This window comes from Cavia porcellus, unplaced genomic scaffold (assembly GCF_034190915.1).
Source record: "Cavia porcellus strain 051 isolate PalLab524CR breed Dunkin Hartley unplaced genomic scaffold, mCavPor4.1 scaffold_13, whole genome shotgun sequence".
In the NCBI taxonomy this organism is placed as follows: domain Eukaryota; kingdom Metazoa; phylum Chordata; class Mammalia; order Rodentia; family Caviidae; genus Cavia; species Cavia porcellus.
The window spans coordinates 60,045,599-60,051,784 of NW_026947496.1; the positions used below are offsets into that span (position 1 = coordinate 60,045,599).

At 32.9% G+C, this 6,186-nt stretch overlaps 1 pseudogene; it reads left to right on the top strand.

Moving 5' to 3' along the window:
* Positions 1-1,614: 1,614 nt before the first annotated feature.
* Positions 1,615-1,714, top strand: LOC111757920 (U6 spliceosomal RNA; annotated as a pseudogene).
* Positions 1,715-6,186: the final 4,472 nt, after the last annotated feature.

Sequence of the window (6,186 nt, forward strand, 5' to 3'; positions counted from 1 at the left end):
GAAATTTTATTCAGTTCAGTAGATTTATAATCATACTTTTATTAATTCCTTGAAATTTATCTGGAAAGTAGTAGTCTGTTAACTAGATCTCTTGTCCACAGATGCTAAATAAATGTGAGTCTGTTTAAGAAAAAAATGGGTAAAACTATTTTATAAATATAGATTTTTTTTAAAAAACTCACAGTTTTATACTTTATGGCCTGCCACTGTGGGGGAGAAGAGTAAACAGCACTCTGTGAACTGATGACTGTGTCATGAAAGCTTTTGAATCAGAAACCAGTCAGGTTTAGTCCATCTCTATTCCCACTATTTGTAAAGTAACAATTATAGAATCATTAAGTGTGCAGTTCCTGTCTTCCAAAAATTACAATACAAAACCCATAGGGAGTATATAATTTAATCTCAGTGAAGCATATGCAATATGGAATCATCATCTGATTTCACATACAAACAGTAATTCAGAAAGGCTTTTGAATGCTACACAGCCATAAGGTTGTCAGGTAAACAGAAGACACTCAGTGCTATATTTTGGGCCTGCTATGCCCCACAAAGTTCCATGCATTAAAGGTTTTGTCCTCAACTTTTTGTTAGTAGCAGGTGACAGAAACTTTAAGAGGTCGGATTTTGGGTCACTGGTGGGTGCTCCCTATGGTATCCTGGAATTTCTTCTTTATCCTTTTTTATTTTTTTTTTCTAGGACAGCATTGAGTTCATGACCTAATAATCAATTCACATTAGGGAAGTATATTTTTGTATTATGTCCAACATTTATGATAGATGGTAATGTTTCTCATGTTAACTTTATTTTCTTCACTTTGGAATGTCTGTAATATGCAATAGAGAAGCCAAGTAGTATAAAATCATGCTATTCACCTGTAATGCTTATTTTTAGACAGTAAAGTTTATCTTCACCAACCATACTGAAAATTCCTATAAAGGCCCTTTAAATATTTCTGTGTAAATTGGACTGGAGATACATAGGACAATAAATTTCTATATCATTTTATTAGAAAAATTATCTTTTGCATCACTAAATACTGAGCTCTGCCACAATGTAAATGTTTTCTTTGTGTGTGAAAAAGAAGCTGTTACAGTTAGAGTCTAGAATGCTCCCCAAAACTTTCATGCACTCAGAGGAAGCCGCTTGGAAGATGACCATGGAAGTGTTGTCCTGACCTGTGATGAGTTCAGTACCTGACTGCGCTATGGGACAAAGGGCAGCAACCTGGAAGATTATATTTTCCTCTCCTCTTAACTCCTCCCTTTTCTCTCTACTTTTTGGCCACCAGGACATGAGTATCTCCTCTGCTGGACCCTTCCACCACACTCTCACCCTGCTTTGGGTGAACTACGGGATGAACTACAGGATGAATCCTCTTAAAATCATGAGCCAAAATACATCTTTACACCTTCAAGGCAACAAAAAGTTACTAAGACATACTCTAAACTTTTTGACTTGATTTCTATACAGAAACAGAGAGAAACCAATATCTTTCCTGAAAACAGAAAATGAAATAACCACTGAAATGTGGGCTCAAATTGCTCTCAAGAATTCAATGAATCCTTTTTTTTTTTGCATTGTCTACCTCTGAATAAAAAAGTTCCATAAGTAGTGCTTTCTTCAACATCAAATATACTCTAAAATTAGAATAATACAGATTAGCATGGTCATTGCACAAGGATGACATAAATTTATGAAGTATTCCCTAATTTTTATAAATAAATGTGCAACATCACTGGTCAATCAAGAAATGCAAATTAAAACAACAATGAGACTCCATTTCATTCCAGGAAGAATGATCATCTTCAAGAAATCAACGAATAATAAATACTGGCAGGAAAAGAAATACTGGTAGAAAAGAAACCCTTCTTCGATGTTAGTGGCAGTGTAGACCGATATAAACACTGTGGAAGTCAGTGTGGAGATTCCTCAAAAAACTAGGATTGGAGGTCCCATTCAAATCCACCTATTCACCTCAGTATTTTCCCAGAAGAATTGAAAACATCATACCATAGCGATATTTCTGCACCCATGTTTATAGAAGCACACGTTGTAATAGCTACATTTTAGAAACAACCCAAATGCCCATTAATCATAGAACTGATAAAAAGACGTGGTATCTTTAAACAAGGAAGTACTATTCAGTTATAAAGAAGGATAAGCTTAGACTTTTACAGGTAAATGGATGTAATTTGAGCCCATATTCATAAGTGAAATAAATCAGACTCACATACGTAAATATCTTATTGAGTCCATAGTATTAAAAATGAAAGAGTTATTGAGATAAAAAATGTACCATAGATATTGTGAAAATAAAAAGGAAAGAAACTACTCAAAAGGAAACACAACTGGGATGGGGATAAGAAGCAAAGGATGGGAAAAGGATAGCTAGAAAGAGAGAGGGCATAAAGTACACTACTAACCTGTTAATTGTCTGATCATTTTTTCATGTCTTTATCTTATAATCTAAGCAACTTTGAAGAAAACAATATTCAATATACTAAAGATTGTTAATCTCTCATTACTTTGTTTTAAAAATCTGTATTAAAGAAAAGTACCTAAGCAGACTTTTCTCATTCATTAGTACTTTCTTCTTTCTCATCTTCCTTAGAATCAAGACATTGTTCCTATGTATTTAATTTTTTTCCAGTTTTTCCAGCTAATCTTTTATACCGCTTTTTTCCTAGATTTGCTTTGTTTCAATTTTTTTAATAAATAAACTATATCATTAAGTCATTAATTTATATCTTAAAATTTTAGTATTAATGCCAAGTCTTCTTAGGAGAAACATCAGTGTTTTCTACTCTATTATTTTCTCCATGACTGTGTCTTTTTGTATGATCTTATATTATGTTTAAACCTTCATACAATAAATATTAAGATTGAAACATAGGGACATCCATTTCTCCAGGTAAATATAACCTTTTATTTTAATGCAATGAAATTAAAAAAGCAAAAATGTATTACTTTGTATTTAAAAATATATGTTACTTATAATTATTTCAGATTTTTCAAACTAAGATATTATTCAATCTAACCTGTATTTCTGATAACTTAAATCTAGTATATCATTGTTTAGTAGTTTGTTTCATTGAGAAAAATATAATATTTTTGTTCATCATTTATATTACCACTGCATGAGTGTAGTTTCTCAGATTTGTCATCTCTTCTTTAGTTATGTAAGCCACATATTCATAAAGAAACAAATTATAATGTTTGTAAGTCTCACCACTGTGCTTCCTCATGAATGAGAATTGGCTTGGGTAACCTGAGAAAGGAGTTGTACTTTGTATAAATGATGTGCATTAATGGTCTATATTGCCACTAGTAAAATGCTTCAGCTTTGAAATATGCTGCTGGAAAGCACAGGTGGGATTTGTGGATTACCTGTTTAAATATTTATGAAGCTATTTAGACATATTTTATTTATTGTGAAAATGTGTATGCCATAATTATTTCAAGAATTAAGCTTCCTCATGCTGTTAAGAGCTTAAATTAAAATCTAATTCTTCTCAATCTTATCCTTCTAATGTCAGGTCATATAAGAGTGGGGAAAAGTAAAAAAACATCTTTAGTGAATATATTAACATAATCCTATGTATTTCTTGCTCAGCCCATATTTTGAAAGTTGCTTTTGTGTCAGCATTTTTGAAAAGATGTATTCAGTATTCCAATATACAGGAGCTGATGGAAAAAATATGATCTGTATTTAATTTTTTTAAAACACATTTATTATAATAAAAAATAATTGTCATTTTTTAAAGACACAAATCATCATTAATCTTCAAAATGTTTCCCTTTGATTCAGACGCACATATCCCACATTCATTACTACTTCTGAAGCAGCTCTAGTAGTCCACTTTCATTGTTTCTTCATGAGGTACAATCAAAAGTACAGCAAATGCAGCTGCTGAGTGCCAGTCATAGAAATAAAGGCTTATTAAAAAAATTGCCATGTGTCTTATTCACTGGGTTGGCACCAGGCAACATTTGTCTCATTAAAAGAGCCAAAATGATTAGGAAATGTAAGCATTTTGAATCAGTTCAGGACACTGATGCAGTCACAACACAGCTAAATACACTCACAAGAGGGAACTTCTAGAACTATTTCAAAAAGTGGCAAAAATGATAGGATAAACGTGTTCAAAGTGAAGAAGAGTACTATCAGTGGGACTAATGAGAATGTTTGTTTTATGTAATATTTATACTTAAAATTCATTCTACTTTTATTACAGTTCATAAATTTATAGTGAACAATGTTTCCTGAATCTCCAGGAACTGGTATACATTAACTTATTTAACACATAAAACAACGCTTCAAGTAAAACCTGTAATCTTTTCTACTAGAAAAGAAACTATATCTGAAGTCTGGGAGCTCAGTTAATTTGAAAGTATAGTTTATTCCTGTAAGAACAACTTAAAACTTCTGATAAATGTCAAAGCAGAATCAAGAATCATTCAAGAGAAATGATGGGTGTTGGAAGTATAAATTATACAGCTGAGCAATTACATATGAAAGAAGACTTTAGTAAAGAGATGACCTGTGCACTCTATTTAGCCTTTAACTGTATATTATATACCTCATATTTTGAAATTTTTAACTAAATTATATTGTTAAATAATCAACCAACTTACTCAAAATTTCAGATTTTCAGCTCTTTCAAATCAAAACAAGTCAAAAAAAAATAAAATTTTATATGGCTACAATATCTTTTCTTGGAACTAACCTGGTTTGCTCACATGTATAATAACCCATCTGGTTTATGTAGTCAAATGTAATAAATGTTCATTATTTACTTATCATTTGTTGTGCAAACAATGTTCATTGGTACTAAGTAGGAAAAAAATCCAGCCAGAAGACTTTCATTATTAGACTAGTGAATCCTTTTTCCATATCCAGAGGTTGAAAATTGCATTTAGTGGAGAATAATGGGTATAAATCAGGACAGGATTTCAGTAATCTCTGTTATTCATTTCCTTCTGTGCATATTTAGTTTCTTTTCTTTACCTTTTTTAACTTGAAGTATTCCGTATCATTTTAATTTGCATTTCTCAAGTGTCCAATGATGTTGAACATTTTTTCATACATAACTGGCTGTTTGTATTTCTTCATCTGAGAAGTGTCAAGTCATTTCAGATGTGCATTTTTTGATTGAGCCTTAATGTTTGAGGAGGTCTCATTTTTTTGAGGTTTCATATATTCTAGGTATTAATTAGTCCTTAATCTGAAGAATACCTGACATTTTTTCTCATTCTGTAGGTTGCCTCTTCTTTTTGCTTGTGGTTTCCTTTGTTGTTTTCTCTGTATTTTAATTTGACATGACATTATTTTTTGATTCTTGGCAGTATTTCTTATGTAGCCAACCTTTCCCATTTCACTCCAGAAAAAAATAGCCACCAACAAGAAATCAACCAATTACAAGTGCTAGTGAGGCTGCGGGGAAAAGAAAACCTCTCTCCACTGTCGATGGGAGTGTAAACTGTTACAACCACTATGGAAATCAGTATAGAGGTTTCTCTAGAAACTAGAAGCAGAAATTCATTTGGGCCCAGATATTTCTCTTCTAGGTATTTTCCCAAAAGAGTAAAAGACAAAAAGACCTCAGCAGAAGATAAAATCAGAAGCAGCCCTTCCCTCACAGCTGAAAGTCCTGAGCAGCCAATGGGATCATTTGCCCCACCTTCTCCCACACCTGAAATACCTTGTCAGGCCCCTTTTACCTGGTCCCCTGTTCCCCCAATCCAAAAGACCTCAACAGCTGATGGACCATCAGGAACCACTTTTAGTACCTACAGTATTTAATGGGCTGTGGGAGTACTTAGTGTCATTCACAGAAGGCCTCAGCAGGTTGGTAACGGTGTGGACCTGGAAATTGGGTGAATGCCAACCACACAGTAAAACTCTAAGACACACATGATGGGCGTTTGAGACTAGCAGGATTGAAAAGATCAAAATGTAACCCAAGAGGTGAAAATGAAAAAGCAAAATGCAATCTCAAATGCCCAGTCCATCCGGAAAGACCACAGGAGATATCAAAATAAAAGACATAGGACTCTGTAAATCATATACCTGAAATTTCTGAAAAGATAGCAAGTAAAATAAACAAACAAATCCATGAGGCTATAGAGGGAAATCAGATTAGAAATAATCTCTCAGGTGAAGAAAGAAATGACAACTTAATAAA